The sequence below is a fragment of the Dunckerocampus dactyliophorus genome, chromosome 6, assembly GCF_027744805.1.
Source record: "Dunckerocampus dactyliophorus isolate RoL2022-P2 chromosome 6, RoL_Ddac_1.1, whole genome shotgun sequence".
NCBI classification, from domain to species: domain Eukaryota; kingdom Metazoa; phylum Chordata; class Actinopteri; order Syngnathiformes; family Syngnathidae; genus Dunckerocampus; species Dunckerocampus dactyliophorus.
In genome coordinates, this window is record NC_072824.1 from 558564 (window position 1) to 576227 (window position 17664).

Below are 17664 nucleotides of genomic sequence, written 5' to 3' on the forward strand. Positions count from 1 at the left end.
GAAAGTTTTCAGAGCGCTTTCCGGCTTACGGCCATACTACCCTGAGAACGCCCGATCTCGTCCGATCTCGGAAGCTAAGCAGGGGCGGGCCTGGTTAGTACTTGGATGGGAGACCGCCTGGGAATACCAGGTGCTGTAAGCTTTTTAGGCTCTTGGCTTTCAGCAGAGGGCGCTGTTTCCCACTTCTTGGAAAACGCCATCACTTTGAATGGAGGAAGAGTATTTATTTTGCCCTCATGTGAGGAACATCCATCTACAGTGTTTTTCTATCTGCTGTGAAGTTCAAACAGGCTTATAGGCTGGCTGTGGCTGCGACCGGTGGCACAAAACAGCCAGAAAAACCATACGAGCAGCAAAGTGTGCACACACATCCGAGACCGTTTGCAGAAGCGCAGTTTGACCAGTGTCGTCTTTAAAAGGAAAGTTTTCAGAGAGCTTTCCGGCTTACGGCCATACTACCCTGAGAACGCCCGATCTCGTCCGATCTCGGAAGCTAAGCAGGGGAGACCGCCTGGGAATACCAGGTGCTGTAAGCTTTTTAGGCTCTTGGCTTTCAGCAGAGGGCGCTGTTTCCCACTTCTTGGAAAACGCCATCACTTTGAATGGAGGAAGAGTATTTATTTTGCCCTCATGTGAGGAACATCCATCTACAGTGTTTTTCTATCTGCTGTGAAGTTCAAACAGGCTTATAGGCTGGCTGTGGCTGCGACCGGTGGCACAAAACAGCCAGAAAAACCATACGAGCAGCAAAGTGTGCACACACATCCGAGACCGTTTGCAGAAGCGCAGTTTGACCAGTGTCGTCTTTAAAAGGAAAGTTTTCAGAGCGCTTTCCGGCTTACGGCCATACTACCCTGAGAACGCCCGATCTCGTCCGATCTCGGAAGCTAAGCAGGGGCGGGCCTGGTTAGTACTTGGATGGGAGACCGCCTGGGAATACCAGGTGCTGTAAGCTTTTTAGGCTCTTGGCTTTCAGCAGAGGGCGCTGTTTCCCACTTCTTGGAAAACGCCATCACTTTGAATGGAGGAAGAGTATTTATTTTGCCCTCATGTGAGGACAATCCATCTACAGTGTTTTTCTATCTGCTGTGAAGTTCAAACAGGCTTATAGGCTGGCTGTGGCTGCGACCGGTGGCACAAAACAGCCAGAAAAACCATACGAGCAGCAAAGTGTGCACACACATCCGAGACCGTTTGCAGAAGCGCAGTTTGACCAGTGTCGTCTTTAAAAGGAAAGTTTTCAGAGAGCTGTCCGGCTTACGGCCATACTACCCTGAGAACGCCCGATCTCGTCCGATCTCGGAAGCTAAGCAGGGGCGGGCCTGGTTAGTACTTGGATGGGAGACCGCCTGGGAATACCAGGTGCTGTAAGCTTTTTAGGCTCTTGGCTTTCAGCAGAGGGCGCTGTTTCCCACTTCTTGGAAAACGCCATCACTTTGAATGGAGGAAGAGTATTTATTTTGCCCTCATGTGAGGAACATCCATCTACAGTGTTTTTCTATCTGCTGTGAAGTTCAAACAGGCTTATAGGCTGGCTGTGGCTGCGACCGGTGGCACAAAACAGCCAGAAAAACCATACGAGCAGCAAAGTGTGCACACACATCCGAGACCGTTTGCAGAAGCGCAGTTTGACCAGTGTCGTCTTTAAAAGGAAAGTTTTCAGAGCGCTTTCCGGCTTACGGCCATACTACCCTGAGAACGCCCGATCTCGTCCGATCTCGGAAGCTAAGCAGGGGCGGGCCTGGTTAGTACTTGGATGGGAGACCGCCTGGGAATACCAGGTGCTGTAAGCTTTTTAGGCTCTTGGCTTTCAGCAGAGGGCGCTGTTTCCCACTTCTTGGAAAACGCCATCACTTTGAATGGAGGAAGAGTATTTATTTTGCCCTCATGTGAGGAACATCCATCTACAGTGTTTTTCTATCTGCTGTGAAGTTCAAACAGGCTTATAGGCTGGCTGTGGCTGCGACCGGTGGCACAAAACAGCCAGAAAAACCATACGAGCAGCAAAGTGTGCACACACATCCGAGACCGTTTGCAGAAGCGCAGTTTGACCAGTGTCGTCTTTAAAAGGAAAGTTTTCAGAGAGCTTTCCGGCTTACGGCCATACTACCCTGAGAACGCCCGATCTCGTCCGATCTCGGAAGCTAAGCAGGGGAGACCGCCTGGGAATACCAGGTGCTGTAAGCTTTTTAGGCTCTTGGCTTTCAGCAGAGGGCGCTGTTTCCCACTTCTTGGAAAACGCCATCACTTTGAATGGAGGAAGAGTATTTATTTTGCCCTCATGTGAGGAACATCCATCTACAGTGTTTTTCTATCTGCTGTGAAGTTCAAACAGGCTTATAGGCTGGCTGTGGCTGCGACCGGTGGCACAAAACAGCCAGAAAAACCATACGAGCAGCAAAGTGTGCACACACATCCGAGACCGTTTGCAGAAGCGCAGTTTGACCAGTGTCGTCTTTAAAAGGAAAGTTTTCAGAGCGCTTTCCGTCTTACGGCCATACTACCCTGAGAACGCCCGATCTCGTCCGATCTCGGAAGCTAAGCAGGGGCGGGCCTGGTTAGTACTTGGATGGGAGACCGCCTGGGAATACCAGGTGCTGTAAGCTTTTTAGGCTCTTGGCTTTCAGCAGAGGGCGCTGTTTCCCACTTCTTGGAAAACGCCATCACTTTGAATGGAGGAAGAGTATTTATTTTGCCCTCATGTGAGGAACATCCATCTACAGTGTTTTTCTATCTGCTGTGAAGTTCAAACAGGCTTATAGGCTGGCTGTGGCTGCGACCGGTGGCACAAAACAGCCAGAAAAACCATACGAGCAGCAAAGTGTGCACACACATCCGAGACCGTTTGCAGAAGCGCAGTTTGACCAGTGTCGTCTTTAAAAGGAAAGTTTTCAGAGCGCTTTCCGGCTTACGGCCATACTACCCTGAGAACGCCCGATCTCGTCCGATCTCGGAAGCTAAGCAGGGGCGGGCCTGGTTAGTACTTGGATGGGAGACCGCCTGGGAATACCAGGTGCTGTAAGCTTTTTAGGCTCTTGGCTTTCAGCAGAGGGCGCTGTTTCCCACTTCTTGGAAAACGCCATCACTTTGAATGGAGGAAGAGTATTTATTTTGCCCTCATGTGAGGACAATCCATCTACAGTGTTTTTCTATCTGCTGTGAAGTTCAAACAGGCTTATAGGCTGGCTGTGGCTGCGACCGGTGGCACAAAACAGCCAGAAAAACCATACGAGCAGCAAAGTGTGCACACACATCCGAGACCGTTTGCAGAAGCGCAGTTTGACCAGTGTCGTCTTTAAAAGGAAAGTTTTCAGAGAGCTGTCCGGCTTACGGCCATACTACCCTGAGAACGCCCGATCTCGTCCGATCTCGGAAGCTAAGCAGGGGCGGGCCTGGTTAGTACTTGGATGGGAGACCGCCTGGGAATACCAGGTGCTGTAAGCTTTTTAGGCTCTTGGCTTTCAGCAGAGGGCGCTGTTTCCCACTTCTTGGAAAACGCCATCACTTTGAATGGAGGAAGAGTATTTATTTTGCCCTCATGTGAGGAACATCCATCTACAGTGTTTTTCTATCTGCTGTGAAGTTCAAACAGGCTTATAGGCTGGCTGTGGCTGCGACCGGTGGCACAAAACAGCCAGAAAAACCATACGAGCAGCAAAGTGTGCACACACATCCGAGACCGTTTGCAGAAGCGCAGTTTGACCAGTGTCGTCTTTAAAAGGAAAGTTTTCAGAGCGCTTTCCGGCTTACGGCCATACTACCCTGAGAACGCCCGATCTCGTCCGATCTCGGAAGCTAAGCAGGGGCGGGCCTGGTTAGTACTTGGATGGGAGACCGCCTGGGAATACCAGGTGCTGTAAGCTTTTTAGGCTCTTGGCTTTCAGCAGAGGGCGCTGTTTCCCACTTCTTGGAAAACGCCATCACTTTGAATGGAGGAAGAGTATTTATTTTGCCCTCATGTGAGGAACATCCATCTACAGTGTTTTTCTATCTGCTGTGAAGTTCAAACAGGCTTATAGGCTGGCTGTGGCTGCGACCGGTGGCACAAAACAGCCAGAAAAACCATACGAGCAGCAAAGTGTGCACACACATCCGAGACCGTTTGCAGAAGCGCAGTTTGACCAGTGTCGTCTTTAAAAGGAAAGTTTTCAGAGAGCTTTCCGGCTTACGGCCATACTACCCTGAGAACGCCCGATCTCGTCCGATCTCGGAAGCTAAGCAGGGGAGACCGCCTGGGAATACCAGGTGCTGTAAGCTTTTTAGGCTCTTGGCTTTCAGCAGAGGGCGCTGTTTCCCACTTCTTGGAAAACGCCATCACTTTGAATGGAGGAAGAGTATTTATTTTGCCCTCATGTGAGGAACATCCATCTACAGTGTTTTTCTATCTGCTGTGAAGTTCAAACAGGCTTATAGGCTGGCTGTGGCTGCGACCGGTGGCACAAAACAGCCAGAAAAACCATACGAGCAGCAAAGTGTGCACACACATCCGAGACCGTTTGCAGAAGCGCAGTTTGACCAGTGTCGTCTTTAAAAGGAAAGTTTTCAGAGCGCTTTCCGGCTTACGGCCATACTACCCTGAGAACGCCCGATCTCGTCCGATCTCGGAAGCTAAGCAGGGGCGGGCCTGGTTAGTACTTGGATGGGAGACCGCCTGGGAATACCAGGTGCTGTAAGCTTTTTAGGCTCTTGGCTTTCAGCAGAGGGCGCTGTTTCCCACTTCTTGGAAAACGCCATCACTTTGAATGGAGGAAGAGTATTTATTTTGCCCTCATGTGAGGACAATCCATCTACAGTGTTTTTCTATCTGCTGTGAAGTTCAAACAGGCTTATAGGCTGGCTGTGGCTGCGACCGGTGGCACAAAACAGCCAGAAAAACCATACGAGCAGCAAAGTGTGCACACACATCCGAGACCGTTTGCAGAAGCGCAGTTTGACCAGTGTCGTCTTTAAAAGGAAAGTTTTCAGAGAGCTGTCCGGCTTACGGCCATACTACCCTGAGAACGCCCGATCTCGTCCGATCTCGGAAGCTAAGCAGGGGCGGGCCTGGTTAGTACTTGGATGGGAGACCGCCTGGGAATACCAGGTGCTGTAAGCTTTTTAGGCTCTTGGCTTTCAGCAGAGGGCGCTGTTTCCCACTTCTTGGAAAACGCCATCACTTTGAATGGAGGAAGAGTATTTATTTTGCCCTCATGTGAGGAACATCCATCTACAGTGTTTTTCTATCTGCTGTGAAGTTCAAACAGGCTTATAGGCTGGCTGTGGCTGCGACCGGTGGCACAAAACAGCCAGAAAAACCATACGAGCAGCAAAGTGTGCACACACATCCGAGACCGTTTGCAGAAGCGCAGTTTGACCAGTGTCGTCTTTAAAAGGAAAGTTTTCAGAGCGCTTTCCGGCTTACGGCCATACTACCCTGAGAACGCCCGATCTCGTCCGATCTCGGAAGCTAAGCAGGGGCGGGCCTGGTTAGTACTTGGATGGGAGACCGCCTGGGAATACCAGGTGCTGTAAGCTTTTTAGGCTCTTGGCTTTCAGCAGAGGGCGCTGTTTCCCACTTCTTGGAAAACGCCATCACTTTGAATGGAGGAAGAGTATTTATTTTGCCCTCATGTGAGGAACATCCATCTACAGTGTTTTTCTATCTGCTGTGAAGTTCAAACAGGCTTATAGGCTGGCTGTGGCTGCGACCGGTGGCACAAAACAGCCAGAAAAACCATACGAGCAGCAAAGTGTGCACACACATCCGAGACCGTTTGCAGAAGCGCAGTTTGACCAGTGTCGTCTTTAAAAGGAAAGTTTTCAGAGAGCTTTCCGGCTTACGGCCATACTACCCTGAGAACGCCCGATCTCGTCCGATCTCGGAAGCTAAGCAGGGGAGACCGCCTGGGAATACCAGGTGCTGTAAGCTTTTTAGGCTCTTGGCTTTCAGCAGAGGGCGCTGTTTCCCACTTCTTGGAAAACGCCATCACTTTGAATGGAGGAAGAGTATTTATTTTGCCCTCATGTGAGGAACATCCATCTACAGTGTTTTTCTATCTGCTGTGAAGTTCAAACAGGCTTATAGGCTGGCTGTGGCTGCGACCGGTGGCACAAAACAGCCAGAAAAACCATACGAGCAGCAAAGTGTGCACACACATCCGAGACCGTTTGCAGAAGCGCAGTTTGACCAGTGTCGTCTTTAAAAGGAAAGTTTTCAGAGCGCTTTCCGTCTTACGGCCATACTACCCTGAGAACGCCCGATCTCGTCCGATCTCGGAAGCTAAGCAGGGGCGGGCCTGGTTAGTACTTGGATGGGAGACCGCCTGGGAATACCAGGTGCTGTAAGCTTTTTAGGCTCTTGGCTTTCAGCAGAGGGCGCTGTTTCCCACTTCTTGGAAAACGCCATCACTTTGAATGGAGGAAGAGTATTTATTTTGCCCTCATGTGAGGAACATCCATCTACAGTATTTGTCTCTCTGCTGTGAAGTTCAAACAGGCTTATAGGCTGGCTGTGGCTGCGACCGGTGGCACAAAACAGCCAGAAAAACCATACGAGCAGCAAAGTGTGCACACACATCCGAGACCGTTTGCAGAAGCGCAGTTTGACCAGTGTCGTCTTTAAAAGGAAAGTTTTCAGAGAGCTTTCCGGCTTACGGCCATACTATCCTGAGAACGCCCGATCTCGTCCGATCTCGGAAGCTAAGCAGGGGCGGACCTGGTTAGTACTTGGATGGGAGACCGCCTGGGAATACCAGGTGCTGTAAGCTTTTTAGGCTCTTGGCTTTCAGCAGAGGGCGCTGTTTCCCACTTCTTGGAAAACGCCATCACTTTGAATGGAGGAAGAGTATTTATTTTGCCCTCATGTGAGGAACATCCATCTACAGTATTTGTCTCTCTGCTGTGAAGTTCAAACAGGCTTATAGGCTGGCTGTGGCTGCGACCGGTGGCACAAAACAGCCAGAAAAACCATACGAGCAGCAAAGTGTGCACACACATCCGAGACCGTTTGCAGAAGCGCAGTTTGACCAGTGTCGTCTTTAAAAGGAAAGTTTTCAGAGAGCTTTCCGGCTTACGGCCATACTATCCTGAGAACGCCCGATCTCGTCCGATCTCGGAAGCTAAGCAGGGGCGGACCAGGTTAGTACTTGGATGGGAGACCGCCTGGGAATACCAGGTGCTGTAAGCTTTTTAGGCTCTTGGCTTTCAGCAGAGGGCGCTGTTTCCCACTTCTTGGAAAACGCCATCACTTTGAATGGAGGAAGAGTATTTATTTTGCCCTCATGTGAGGAACATCCATCTATTTGTCTCTCTGCTGTGAAGTTCAAACAGGCCTATAGGCTGGCTGTGGCTGCGACCGGTGGCACAAAACAGCCAGAAAAACCATACAAGCAGCAAAGTGTGCACACACATCCGAGACCGTTTGCAGAAGCGCAATTTGACCAGTGTCGTCTTTAAAAGGAAAGTTTTCAGAGAGCTTTCCGGCTTACGGCCATACTACCCTGAGAACGCCCGATCTCGTCCGATCTCGGAAGCTAAGCAGGGGCGGGCCTGGTTAATACTTGGATGGGAGACCGCCTGGGAATACCAGGTGCTGTAAGCTTTTTAGGCTCTTGGCTTTCAGCAGAGGGCGCTGTTTCCCACTTCTTGGAAAACGCCATCACTTTGAATGGAGGAAGAGTATTTATTTTGCCCTCATGTGAGGACAATCCATCTACAGTGTTTTTCTATCTGCTGTGAAGTTCAAACAGGCTTATAGGCTGGCTGTGGCTGCGACCGGTGGCACAAAACAGCCAGAAAAACCATACGAGCAGCAAAGTGTGCACACACATCCGAGACCGTTTGCAGAAGCGCAGTTTGACCAGTGTCGTCTTTAAAAGGAAAGTTTTCAGAGAGCTGTCCGGCTTACGGCCATACTACCCTGAGAACGCCCGATCTCGTCCGATCTCGGAAGCTAAGCAGGGGCGGGCCTGGTTAGTACTTGGATGGGAGACCGCCTGGGAATACCAGGTGCTGTAAGCTTTTTAGGCTCTTGGCTTTCAGCAGAGGGCGCTGTTTCCCACTTCTTGGAAAACGCCATCACTTTGAATGGAGGAAGAGTATTTATTTTGCCCTCATGTGAGGAACATCCATCTACAGTGTTTTTCTATCTGCTGTGAAGTTCAAACAGGCTTATAGGCTGGCTGTGGCTGCGACCGGTGGCACAAAACAGCCAGAAAAACCATACGAGCAGCAAAGTGTGCACACACATCCGAGACCGTTTGCAGAAGCGCAGTTTGACCAGTGTCGTCTTTAAAAGGAAAGTTTTCAGAGCGCTTTCCGGCTTACGGCCATACTACCCTGAGAACGCCCGATCTCGTCCGATCTCGGAAGCTAAGCAGGGGCGGGCCTGGTTAGTACTTGGATGGGAGACCGCCTGGGAATACCAGGTGCTGTAAGCTTTTTAGGCTCTTGGCTTTCAGCAGAGGGCGCTGTTTCCCACTTCTTGGAAAACGCCATCACTTTGAATGGAGGAAGAGTATTTATTTTGCCCTCATGTGAGGAACATCCATCTACAGTATTTGTCTCTCTGCTGTGAAGTTCAAACAGGCTTATAGGCTGGCTGTGGCTGCGACCGGTGGCACAAAACAGCCAGAAAAACCATACGAGCAGCAAAGTGTGCACACACATCCGAGACCGTTTGCAGAAGCGCAGTTTGACCAGTGTCGTCTTTAAAAGGAAAGTTTTCAGAGAGCTTTCCGGCTTACGGCCATACTATCCTGAGAACGCCCGATCTCGTCCGATCTCGGAAGCTAAGCAGGGGCGGACCTGGTTAGTACTTGGATGGGAGACCGCCTGGGAATACCAGGTGCTGTAAGCTTTTTAGGCTCTTGGCTTTCAGCAGAGGGCGCTGTTTCCCACTTCTTGGAAAACGCCATCACTTTGAATGGAGGAAGAGTATTTATTTTGCCCTCATGTGAGGAACATCCATCTACAGTATTTGTCTCTCTGCTGTGAAGTTCAAACAGGCTTATAGGCTGGCTGTGGCTGCGACCGGTGGCACAAAACAGCCAGAAAAACCATACGAGCAGCAAAGTGTGCACACACATCCGAGACCGTTTGCAGAAGCGCAGTTTGACCAGTGTCGTCTTTAAAAGGAAAGTTTTCAGAGAGCTTTCCGGCTTACGGCCATACTATCCTGAGAACGCCCGATCTCGTCCGATCTCGGAAGCTAAGCAGGGGCGGACCAGGTTAGTACTTGGATGGGAGACCGCCTGGGAATACCAGGTGCTGTAAGCTTTTTAGGCTCTTGGCTTTCAGCAGAGGGCGCTGTTTCCCACTTCTTGGAAAACGCCATCACTTTGAATGGAGGAAGAGTATTTATTTTGCCCTCATGTGAGGAACATCCATCTATTTGTCTCTCTGCTGTGAAGTTCAAACAGGCCTATAGGCTGGCTGTGGCTGCGACCGGTGGCACAAAACAGCCAGAAAAACCATACAAGCAGCAAAGTGTGCACACACATCCGAGACCGTTTGCAGAAGCGCAATTTGACCAGTGTCGTCTTTAAAAGGAAAGTTTTCAGAGAGCTTTCCGGCTTACGGCCATACTACCCTGAGAACGCCCGATCTCGTCCGATCTCGGAAGCTAAGCAGGGGCGGGCCTGGTTAATACTTGGATGGGAGACCGCCTGGGAATACCAGGTGCTGTAAGCTTTTTAGGCTCTTGGCTTTCAGCAGAGGGCGCTGTTTCCCACTTCTTGGAAAACGCCATCACTTTGAATGGAGGAAGAGTATTTATTTTGCCCTCATGTGAGGACAATCCATCTACAGTGTTTTTCTATCTGCTGTGAAGTTCAAACAGGCTTATAGGCTGGCTGTGGCTGCGACCGGTGGCACAAAACAGCCAGAAAAACCATACGAGCAGCAAAGTGTGCACACACATCCGAGACCGTTTGCAGAAGCGCAGTTTGACCAGTGTCGTCTTTAAAAGGAAAGTTTTCAGAGAGCTGTCCGGCTTACGGCCATACTACCCTGAGAACGCCCGATCTCGTCCGATCTCGGAAGCTAAGCAGGGGCGGGCCTGGTTAGTACTTGGATGGGAGACAGCCTGGGAATACCAGGTGCTGTAAGCTTTTTAGGCTCTTGGCTTTCAGCAGAGGGCGCTGTTTCCCACTTCTTGGAAAACGCCATCACTTTGAATGGAGGAAGAGTATTTATTTTGCCCTCATGTGAGGAACATCCATCTACAGTGTTTTTCTATCTGCTGTGAAGTTCAAACAGGCTTATAGGCTGGCTGTGGCTGCGACCGGTGGCACAAAACAGCCAGAAAAACCATACGAGCAGCAAAGTGTGCACACACATCCGAGACCGTTTGCAGAAGCGCAGTTTGACCAGTGTCGTCTTTAAAAGGAAAGTTTTCAGAGCGCTTTCCGGCTTACGGCCATACTACCCTGAGAACGCCCGATCTCGTCCGATCTCGGAAGCTAAGCAGGGGCGGGCCTGGTTAGTACTTGGATGGGAGACCGCCTGGGAATACCAGGTGCTGTAAGCTTTTTAGGCTCTTGGCTTTCAGCAGAGGGCGCTGTTTCCCACTTCTTGGAAAACGCCATCACTTTGAATGGAGGAAGAGTATTTATTTTGCCCTCATGTGAGGAACATCCATCTACAGTATTTGTCTCTCTGCTGTGAAGTTCAAACAGGCTTATAGGCTGGCTGTGGCTGCGACCGGTGGCACAAAACAGCCAGAAAAACCATACGAGCAGCAAAGTGTGCACACACATCCGAGACCGTTTGCAGAAGCGCAGTTTGACCAGTGTCGTCTTTAAAAAGAAAGTTTTCAGAGAGCTTTCCGGCTTACGGCCATACTATCCTGAGAACGCCCGATCTCGTCCGATCTTGGAAGCTAAGCAGGGGCGGACCTGGTTAGTACTTGGATGGGAGACCGCCTGGGAATACCAGGTGCTGTAAGCTTTTTAGGCTCTTGGCTTTCAGCAGAGGGCGCTGTTTCCCACTTCTTGGAAAACGCCATCACTTTGAATGGAGGAAGAGTATTTATTTTGCCCTCATGTGAGGAACATCCATCTACAGTGTTTTTCTATCTGCTGTGAAGTTCAAACAGGCTTATAGGCTGGCTGTGGCTGCGACCGGTGGCACAAAACAGCCAGAAAAACCATACGAGCAGCAAAGTGTGCACACACATCCGAGACCGTTTGCAGAAGCGCAGTTTGACCAGTGTCGTCTTTAAAAGGAAAGTTTTCAGAGCGCTTTCCGGCTTACGGCCATACTACCCTGAGAACGCCCGATCTCGTCCGATCTCGGAAGCTAAGCAGGGGCGGGCCTGGTTAGTACTTGGATGGGAGACCGCCTGGGAATACCAGGTGCTGTAAGCTTTTTAGGCTCTTGGCTTTCAGCAGAGGGCGCTGTTTCCCACTTCTTGGAAAACGCCATCACTTTGAATGGAGGAAGAGTATTTATTTTGCCCTCATGTGAGGAACATCCATCTACAGTGTTTTTCTATCTGCTGTGAAGTTCAAACAGGCTTATAGGCTGGCTGTGGCTGCGACCGGTGGCACAAAACAGCCAGAAAAACCATACGAGCAGCAAAGTGTGCACACACATCCGAGACCGTTTGCAGAAGCGCAGTTTGACCAGTGTCGTCTTTAAAAGGAAAGTTTTCAGAGCGCTTTCCGGCTTACGGCCATACTACCCTGAGAACGCCCGATCTCGTCCGATCTCGGAAGCTAAGCAGGGGCGGGCCTGGTTAGTACTTGGATGGGAGACCGCCTGGGAATACCAGGTGCTGTAAGCTTTTTAGGCTCTTGGCTTTCAGCAGAGGGCGCTGTTTCCCACTTCTTGGAAAACGCCATCACTTTGAATGGAGGAAGAGTATTTATTTTGCCCTCATGTGAGGACAATCCATCTACAGTGTTTTTCTATCTGCTGTGAAGTTCAAACAGGCTTATAGGCTGGCTGTGGCTGCGACCGGTGGCACAAAACAGCCAGAAAAACCATACGAGCAGCAAAGTGTGCACACACATCCGAGACCGTTTGCAGAAGCGCAGTTTGACCAGTGTCGTCTTTAAAAGGAAAGTTTTCAGAGAGCTGTCCGGCTTACGGCCATACTACCCTGAGAACGCCCGATCTCGTCCGATCTCGGAAGCTAAGCAGGGGCGGGCCTGGTTAGTACTTGGATGGGAGACCGCCTGGGAATACCAGGTGCTGTAAGCTTTTTAGGCTCTTGGCTTTCAGCAGAGGGCGCTGTTTCCCACTTCTTGGAAAACGCCATCACTTTGAATGGAGGAAGAGTATTTATTTTGCCCTCATGTGAGGAACATCCATCTACAGTGTTTTTCTATCTGCTGTGAAGTTCAAACAGGCTTATAGGCTGGCTGTGGCTGCGACCGGTGGCACAAAACAGCCAGAAAAACCATACGAGCAGCAAAGTGTGCACACACATCCGAGACCGTTTGCAGAAGCGCAGTTTGACCAGTGTCGTCTTTAAAAGGAAAGTTTTCAGAGCGCTTTCCGGCTTACGGCCATACTACCCTGAGAACGCCCGATCTCGTCCGATCTCGGAAGCTAAGCAGGGGCGGGCCTGGTTAGTACTTGGATGGGAGACCGCCTGGGAATACCAGGTGCTGTAAGCTTTTTAGGCTCTTGGCTTTCAGCAGAGGGCGCTGTTTCCCACTTCTTGGAAAACGCCATCACTTTGAATGGAGGAAGAGTATTTATTTTGCCCTCATGTGAGGAACATCCATCTACAGTATTTGTCTCTCTGCTGTGAAGTTCAAACAGGCTTATAGGCTGGCTGTGGCTGCGACCGGTGGCACAAAACAGCCAGAAAAACCATACGAGCAGCAAAGTGTGCACACACATCCGAGACCGTTTGCAGAAGCGCAGTTTGACCAGTGTCGTCTTTAAAAGGAAAGTTTTCAGAGAGCTTTCCGGCTTACGGCCATACTATCCTGAGAACGCCCGATCTCGTCCGATCTCGGAAGCTAAGCAGGGGCGGACCTGGTTAGTACTTGGATGGGAGACCGCCTGGGAATACCAGGTGCTGTAAGCTTTTTAGGCTCTTGGCTTTCAGCAGAGGGCGCTGTTTCCCACTTCTTGGAAAACGCCATCACTTTGAATGGAGGAAGAGTATTTATTTTGCCCTCATGTGAGGAACATCCATCTACAGTATTTGTCTCTCTGCTGTGAAGTTCAAACAGGCTTATAGGCTGGCTGTGGCTGCGACCGGTGGCACAAAACAGCCAGAAAAACCATACGAGCAGCAAAGTGTGCACACACATCCGAGACCGTTTGCAGAAGCGCAGTTTGACCAGTGTCGTCTTTAAAAGGAAAGTTTTCAGAGAGCTTTCCGGCTTACGGCCATACTATCCTGAGAACGCCCGATCTCGTCCGATCTCGGAAGCTAAGCAGGGGCGCACCAGGTTAGTACTTGGATGGGAGACCGCCTGGGAATACCAGGTGCTGTAAGCTTTTTAGGCTCTTGGCTTTCAGCAGAGGGCGCTGTTTCCCACTTCTTGGAAAACGCCATCACTTTGAATGGAGGAAGAGTATTTATTTTGCCCTCATGTGAGGAACATCCATCTATTTGTCTCTCTGCTGTGAAGTTCAAACAGGCCTATAGGCTGGCTGTGGCTGCGACCGGTGGCACAAAACAGCCAGAAAAACCATACAAGCAGCAAAGTGTGCACACACATCCGAGACCGTTTGCAGAAGCGCAATTTGACCAGTGTCGTCTTTAAAAGGAAAGTTTTCAGAGAGCTTTCCGGCTTACGGCCATACTACCCTGAGAACGCCCGATCTCGTCCGATCTCGGAAGCTAAGCAGGGGCGGGCCTGGTTAATACTTGGATGGGAGACCGCCTGGGAATACCAGGTGCTGTAAGCTTTTTAGGCTCTTGGCTTTCAGCAGAGGGCGCTGTTTCCCACTTCTTGGAAAACGCCATCACTTTGAATGGAGGAAGAGTATTTATTTTGCCCTCATGTGAGGAACATCCATCTACAGTGTTTTTCTATCTGCTGTGAAGTTCAAACAGGCTTATAGGCTGGCTGTGGCTGCGACCGGTGGCACAAAACAGCCAGAAAAACCATACGAGCAGCAAAGTGTGCACACACATCCGAGACCGTTTGCAGAAGCGCAGTTTGACCAGTGTCGTCTTTAAAAGGAAAGTTTTCAGAGAGCTTTCCGGCTTACGGCCATACTACCCTGAGAACGCCCGATCTCGTCCGATCTCGGAAGCTAAGCAGGGGAGACCGCCTGGGAATACCAGGTGCTGTAAGCTTTTTAGGCTCTTGGCTTTCAGCAGAGGGCGCTGTTTCCCACTTCTTGGAAAACGCCATCACTTTGAATGGAGGAAGAGTATTTATTTTGCCCTCATGTGAGGAACATCCATCTACAGTGTTTTTCTATCTGCTGTGAAGTTCAAACAGGCTTATAGGCTGGCTGTGGCTGCGACCGGTGGCACAAAACAGCCAGAAAAACCATACGAGCAGCAAAGTGTGCACACACATCCGAGACCGTTTGCAGAAGCGCAGTTTGACCAGTGTCGTCTTTAAAAGGAAAGTTTTCAGAGCGCTTTCCGGCTTACGGCCATACTACCCTGAGAACGCCCGATCTCGTCCGATCTCGGAAGCTAAGCAGGGGCGGGCCTGGTTAGTACTTGGATGGGAGACCGCCTGGGAATACCAGGTGCTGTAAGCTTTTTAGGCTCTTGGCTTTCAGCAGAGGGCGCTGTTTCCCACTTCTTGGAAAACGCCATCACTTTGAATGGAGGAAGAGTATTTATTTTGCCCTCATGTGAGGAACATCCATCTACAGTATTTGTCTCTCTGCTGTGAAGTTCAAACAGGCTTATAGGCTGGCTGTGGCTGCGACCGGTGGCACAAAACAGCCAGAAAAACCATACGAGCAGCAAAGTGTGCACACACATCCGAGACCGTTTGCAGAAGCGCAGTTTGACCAGTGTCGTCTTTAAAAGGAAAGTTTTCAGAGAGCTTTCCGGCTTACGGCCATACTATCCTGAGAACGCCCGATCTCGTCCGATCTTGGAAGCTAAGCAGGGGCGGACCTGGTTAGTACTTGGATGGGAGACCGCCTGGGAATACCAGGTGCTGTAAGCTTTTTAGGCTCTTGGCTTTCAGCAGAGGGCGCTGTTTCCCACTTCTTGGAAAACGCCATCACTTTGAATGGAGGAAGAGTATTTATTTTGCCCTCATGTGAGGAACATCCATCTACAGTGTTTTTCTATCTGCTGTGAAGTTCAAACAGGCTTATAGGCTGGCTGTGGCTGCGACCGGTGGCACAAAACAGCCAGAAAAACCATACGAGCAGCAAAGTGTGCACACACATCCGAGACCGTTTGCAGAAGCGCAGTTTGACCAGTGTCGTCTTTAAAAGGAAAGTTTTCAGAGCGCTTTCCGGCTTACGGCCATACTACCCTGAGAACGCCCGATCTCGTCCGATCTCGGAAGCTAAGCAGGGGCGGGCCTGGTTAGTACTTGGATGGGAGACCGCCTGGGAATACCAGGTGCTGTAAGCTTTTTAGGCTCTTGGCTTTCAGCAGAGGGCGCTGTTTCCCACTTCTTGGAAAACGCCATCACTTTGAATGGAGGAAGAGTATTTATTTTGCCCTCATGTGAGGAACATCCATCTACAGTGTTTTTCTATCTGCTGTGAAGTTCAAACAGGCTTATAGGCTGGCTGTGGCTGCGACCGGTGGCACAAAACAGCCAGAAAAACCATACGAGCAGCAAAGTGTGCACACACATCCGAGACCGTTTGCAGAAGCGCAGTTTGACCAGTGTCGTCTTTAAAAGGAAAGTTTTCAGAGCGCTTTCCGGCTTACGGCCATACTACCCTGAGAACGCCCGATCTCGTCCGATCTCGGAAGCTAAGCAGGGGCGGGCCTGGTTAGTACTTGGATGGGAGACCGCCTGGGAATACCAGGTGCTGTAAGCTTTTTAGGCTCTTGGCTTTCAGCAGAGGGCGCTGTTTCCCACTTCTTGGAAAACGCCATCACTTTGAATGGAGGAAGAGTATTTATTTTGCCCTCATGTGAGGAACATCCATCTACAGTATTTGTCTCTCTGCTGTGAAGTTCAAACAGGCTTATAGGCTGGCTGTGGCTGCGACCGGTGGCACAAAACAGCCAGAAAAACCATACGAGCAGCAAAGTGTGCACACACATCCGAGACCGTTTGCAGAAGCGCAGTTTGACCAGTGTCGTCTTTAAAAGGAAAGTTTTCAGGGAGCTTTCCGGCTTACGGCCATACTATCCTGAGAACGCCCGATCTCGTCCGATCTCGGAAGCTAAGCAGGGGCGGACCTGGTTAGTACTTGGATGGGAGACCGCCTGGGAATACCAGGTGCTGTAAGCTTTTTAGGCTCTTGGCTTTCAGCAGAGGGCGCTGTTTCCCACTTCTTGGAAAACGCCATCACTTTGAATGGAGGAAGAGTATTTATTTTGCCCTCATGTGAGGAACATCCATCTACAGTATTTGTCTCTCTGCTGTGAAGTTCAAACAGGCTTATAGGCTGGCTGTGGCTGCGACCGGTGGCACAAAACAGCCAGAAAAACCATACGAGCAGCAAAGTGTGCACACACATCCGAGACCGTTTGCAGAAGCGCAGTTTGACCAGTGTCGTCTTTAAAAGGAAAGTTTTCAGAGAGCTTTCCGGCTTACGGCCATACTATCCTGAGAACGCCCGATCTCGTCCGATCTCGGAAGCTAAGCAGGGGCGGACCAGGTTAGTACTTGGATGGGAGACCGCCTGGGAATACCAGGTGCTGTAAGCTTTTTAGGCTCTTGGCTTTCAGCAGAGGGCGCTGTTTCCCACTTCTTGGAAAACGCCATCACTTTGAATGGAGGAAGAGTATTTATTTTGCCCTCATGTGAGGAACATCCATCTATTTGTCTCTCTGCTGTGAAGTTCAAACAGGCCTATAGGCTGGCTGTGGCTGCGACCGGTGGCACAAAACAGCCAGAAAAACCATACAAGCAGCAAAGTGTGCACACACATCCGAGACCGTTTGCAGAAGCGCAATTTGACCAGTGTCGTCTTTAAAAGGAAAGTTTTCAGAGAGCTTTCCGGCTTACGGCCATACTACCCTGAGAACGCCCGATCTCGTCCGATCTCGGAAGCTAAGCAGGGGCGGGCCTGGTTAATACTTGGATGGGAGACCGCCTGGGAATACCAGGTGCTGTAAGCTTTTTAGGCTCTTGGCTTTCAGCAGAGGGCGCTGTTTCCCACTTCTTGGAAAACGCCATCACTTTGAATGGAGGAAGAGTATTTATTTTGCCCTCATGTGAGGAACATCCATCTACAGTGTTTTTCTATCTGCTGTGAAGTTCAAACAGGCTTATAGGCTGGCTGTGGCTGCGACCGGTGGCACAAAACAGCCAGAAAAACCATACGAGCAGCAAAGTGTGCACACACATCCGAGACCGTTTGCAGAAGCGCAGTTTGACCAGTGTCGTCTTTAAAAGGAAAGTTTTCAGAGAGCTTTCCGGCTTACGGCCATACTACCCTGAGAACGCCCGATCTCGTCCGATCTCGGAAGCTAAGCAGGGGAGACCGCCTGGGAATACCAGGTGCTGTAAGCTTTTTAGGCTCTTGGCTTTCAGCAGAGGGCGCTGTTTCCCACTTCTTGGAAAACGCCATCACTTTGAATGGAGGAAGAGTATTTATTTTGCCCTC

The 17664-nt window shown here is 50.3% G+C and overlaps 37 non-coding genes across 37 annotated transcripts; all 37 read left to right on the forward strand.

Moving 5' to 3' along the window:
• The first annotated feature begins 23 nt into the window (after positions 1 to 23).
• Positions 24 to 142, forward strand: LOC129184131 (5S ribosomal RNA). Its single transcript, XR_008571520.1, has one exon. It is a non-coding gene; the product is annotated as a 5S ribosomal RNA (ribosomal RNA).
• A 694-nt stretch (positions 143 to 836) lies between these two features.
• LOC129184133 (5S ribosomal RNA) lies at positions 837 to 955 on the forward strand. Its single transcript, XR_008571522.1, has one exon. It is a non-coding gene; the product is annotated as a 5S ribosomal RNA (ribosomal RNA).
• Positions 956 to 1255: 300 nt separating this feature from the next.
• LOC129184134 (5S ribosomal RNA) lies at positions 1256 to 1374 on the forward strand. The gene has a single exon (XR_008571523.1). It is a non-coding gene; the product is annotated as a 5S ribosomal RNA (ribosomal RNA).
• Positions 1375 to 1674: 300 nt separating this feature from the next.
• On the forward strand, positions 1675 to 1793 carry LOC129184135 (5S ribosomal RNA). Its single transcript, XR_008571524.1, has one exon. It is a non-coding gene; the product is annotated as a 5S ribosomal RNA (ribosomal RNA).
• A 694-nt stretch (positions 1794 to 2487) lies between these two features.
• On the forward strand, positions 2488 to 2606 carry LOC129183542 (5S ribosomal RNA). The gene has a single exon (XR_008570959.1). It is a non-coding gene; the product is annotated as a 5S ribosomal RNA (ribosomal RNA).
• A 300-nt stretch (positions 2607 to 2906) lies between these two features.
• On the forward strand, positions 2907 to 3025 carry LOC129184136 (5S ribosomal RNA). The gene has a single exon (XR_008571525.1). It is a non-coding gene; the product is annotated as a 5S ribosomal RNA (ribosomal RNA).
• Positions 3026 to 3325: 300 nt separating this feature from the next.
• On the forward strand, positions 3326 to 3444 carry LOC129184137 (5S ribosomal RNA). The gene has a single exon (XR_008571526.1). It is a non-coding gene; the product is annotated as a 5S ribosomal RNA (ribosomal RNA).
• Positions 3445 to 3744: 300 nt separating this feature from the next.
• LOC129184139 (5S ribosomal RNA) lies at positions 3745 to 3863 on the forward strand. The gene has a single exon (XR_008571528.1). It is a non-coding gene; the product is annotated as a 5S ribosomal RNA (ribosomal RNA).
• Positions 3864 to 4557: 694 nt separating this feature from the next.
• LOC129184140 (5S ribosomal RNA) lies at positions 4558 to 4676 on the forward strand. Its single transcript, XR_008571529.1, has one exon. It is a non-coding gene; the product is annotated as a 5S ribosomal RNA (ribosomal RNA).
• A 300-nt stretch (positions 4677 to 4976) lies between these two features.
• LOC129184142 (5S ribosomal RNA) lies at positions 4977 to 5095 on the forward strand. Its single transcript, XR_008571530.1, has one exon. It is a non-coding gene; the product is annotated as a 5S ribosomal RNA (ribosomal RNA).
• A 300-nt stretch (positions 5096 to 5395) lies between these two features.
• On the forward strand, positions 5396 to 5514 carry LOC129184143 (5S ribosomal RNA). Its single transcript, XR_008571531.1, has one exon. It is a non-coding gene; the product is annotated as a 5S ribosomal RNA (ribosomal RNA).
• A 694-nt stretch (positions 5515 to 6208) lies between these two features.
• LOC129183544 (5S ribosomal RNA) lies at positions 6209 to 6327 on the forward strand. The gene has a single exon (XR_008570961.1). It is a non-coding gene; the product is annotated as a 5S ribosomal RNA (ribosomal RNA).
• Positions 6328 to 6627: 300 nt separating this feature from the next.
• LOC129183734 (5S ribosomal RNA) lies at positions 6628 to 6746 on the forward strand. The gene has a single exon (XR_008571146.1). It is a non-coding gene; the product is annotated as a 5S ribosomal RNA (ribosomal RNA).
• A 300-nt stretch (positions 6747 to 7046) lies between these two features.
• Positions 7047 to 7165, forward strand: LOC129183609 (5S ribosomal RNA). Its single transcript, XR_008571023.1, has one exon. It is a non-coding gene; the product is annotated as a 5S ribosomal RNA (ribosomal RNA).
• A 295-nt stretch (positions 7166 to 7460) lies between these two features.
• LOC129183657 (5S ribosomal RNA) lies at positions 7461 to 7579 on the forward strand. The gene has a single exon (XR_008571072.1). It is a non-coding gene; the product is annotated as a 5S ribosomal RNA (ribosomal RNA).
• Positions 7580 to 7879: 300 nt separating this feature from the next.
• LOC129184144 (5S ribosomal RNA) lies at positions 7880 to 7998 on the forward strand. Its single transcript, XR_008571532.1, has one exon. It is a non-coding gene; the product is annotated as a 5S ribosomal RNA (ribosomal RNA).
• Positions 7999 to 8298: 300 nt separating this feature from the next.
• Positions 8299 to 8417, forward strand: LOC129184145 (5S ribosomal RNA). Its single transcript, XR_008571533.1, has one exon. It is a non-coding gene; the product is annotated as a 5S ribosomal RNA (ribosomal RNA).
• A 300-nt stretch (positions 8418 to 8717) lies between these two features.
• LOC129183735 (5S ribosomal RNA) lies at positions 8718 to 8836 on the forward strand. Its single transcript, XR_008571147.1, has one exon. It is a non-coding gene; the product is annotated as a 5S ribosomal RNA (ribosomal RNA).
• Positions 8837 to 9136: 300 nt separating this feature from the next.
• LOC129183610 (5S ribosomal RNA) lies at positions 9137 to 9255 on the forward strand. The gene has a single exon (XR_008571024.1). It is a non-coding gene; the product is annotated as a 5S ribosomal RNA (ribosomal RNA).
• Positions 9256 to 9550: 295 nt separating this feature from the next.
• On the forward strand, positions 9551 to 9669 carry LOC129183659 (5S ribosomal RNA). The gene has a single exon (XR_008571074.1). It is a non-coding gene; the product is annotated as a 5S ribosomal RNA (ribosomal RNA).
• Positions 9670 to 9969: 300 nt separating this feature from the next.
• On the forward strand, positions 9970 to 10088 carry LOC129183946 (5S ribosomal RNA). Its single transcript, XR_008571352.1, has one exon. It is a non-coding gene; the product is annotated as a 5S ribosomal RNA (ribosomal RNA).
• Positions 10089 to 10388: 300 nt separating this feature from the next.
• On the forward strand, positions 10389 to 10507 carry LOC129184146 (5S ribosomal RNA). The gene has a single exon (XR_008571534.1). It is a non-coding gene; the product is annotated as a 5S ribosomal RNA (ribosomal RNA).
• Positions 10508 to 10807: 300 nt separating this feature from the next.
• On the forward strand, positions 10808 to 10926 carry LOC129183962 (5S ribosomal RNA). Its single transcript, XR_008571368.1, has one exon. It is a non-coding gene; the product is annotated as a 5S ribosomal RNA (ribosomal RNA).
• A 300-nt stretch (positions 10927 to 11226) lies between these two features.
• Positions 11227 to 11345, forward strand: LOC129184147 (5S ribosomal RNA). Its single transcript, XR_008571535.1, has one exon. It is a non-coding gene; the product is annotated as a 5S ribosomal RNA (ribosomal RNA).
• A 300-nt stretch (positions 11346 to 11645) lies between these two features.
• On the forward strand, positions 11646 to 11764 carry LOC129184148 (5S ribosomal RNA). Its single transcript, XR_008571536.1, has one exon. It is a non-coding gene; the product is annotated as a 5S ribosomal RNA (ribosomal RNA).
• Positions 11765 to 12064: 300 nt separating this feature from the next.
• Positions 12065 to 12183, forward strand: LOC129184149 (5S ribosomal RNA). Its single transcript, XR_008571537.1, has one exon. It is a non-coding gene; the product is annotated as a 5S ribosomal RNA (ribosomal RNA).
• Positions 12184 to 12483: 300 nt separating this feature from the next.
• Positions 12484 to 12602, forward strand: LOC129184151 (5S ribosomal RNA). The gene has a single exon (XR_008571539.1). It is a non-coding gene; the product is annotated as a 5S ribosomal RNA (ribosomal RNA).
• A 300-nt stretch (positions 12603 to 12902) lies between these two features.
• LOC129183736 (5S ribosomal RNA) lies at positions 12903 to 13021 on the forward strand. The gene has a single exon (XR_008571148.1). It is a non-coding gene; the product is annotated as a 5S ribosomal RNA (ribosomal RNA).
• A 300-nt stretch (positions 13022 to 13321) lies between these two features.
• On the forward strand, positions 13322 to 13440 carry LOC129183997 (5S ribosomal RNA). Its single transcript, XR_008571403.1, has one exon. It is a non-coding gene; the product is annotated as a 5S ribosomal RNA (ribosomal RNA).
• Positions 13441 to 13735: 295 nt separating this feature from the next.
• Positions 13736 to 13854, forward strand: LOC129183660 (5S ribosomal RNA). Its single transcript, XR_008571075.1, has one exon. It is a non-coding gene; the product is annotated as a 5S ribosomal RNA (ribosomal RNA).
• Positions 13855 to 14548: 694 nt separating this feature from the next.
• LOC129184152 (5S ribosomal RNA) lies at positions 14549 to 14667 on the forward strand. The gene has a single exon (XR_008571540.1). It is a non-coding gene; the product is annotated as a 5S ribosomal RNA (ribosomal RNA).
• A 300-nt stretch (positions 14668 to 14967) lies between these two features.
• Positions 14968 to 15086, forward strand: LOC129183963 (5S ribosomal RNA). Its single transcript, XR_008571369.1, has one exon. It is a non-coding gene; the product is annotated as a 5S ribosomal RNA (ribosomal RNA).
• Positions 15087 to 15386: 300 nt separating this feature from the next.
• LOC129184153 (5S ribosomal RNA) lies at positions 15387 to 15505 on the forward strand. The gene has a single exon (XR_008571541.1). It is a non-coding gene; the product is annotated as a 5S ribosomal RNA (ribosomal RNA).
• A 300-nt stretch (positions 15506 to 15805) lies between these two features.
• LOC129184154 (5S ribosomal RNA) lies at positions 15806 to 15924 on the forward strand. Its single transcript, XR_008571542.1, has one exon. It is a non-coding gene; the product is annotated as a 5S ribosomal RNA (ribosomal RNA).
• A 300-nt stretch (positions 15925 to 16224) lies between these two features.
• Positions 16225 to 16343, forward strand: LOC129183737 (5S ribosomal RNA). Its single transcript, XR_008571149.1, has one exon. It is a non-coding gene; the product is annotated as a 5S ribosomal RNA (ribosomal RNA).
• Positions 16344 to 16643: 300 nt separating this feature from the next.
• On the forward strand, positions 16644 to 16762 carry LOC129183611 (5S ribosomal RNA). Its single transcript, XR_008571025.1, has one exon. It is a non-coding gene; the product is annotated as a 5S ribosomal RNA (ribosomal RNA).
• A 295-nt stretch (positions 16763 to 17057) lies between these two features.
• Positions 17058 to 17176, forward strand: LOC129183661 (5S ribosomal RNA). The gene has a single exon (XR_008571076.1). It is a non-coding gene; the product is annotated as a 5S ribosomal RNA (ribosomal RNA).
• The last annotated feature ends 488 nt before the right edge of the window (positions 17177 to 17664 follow it).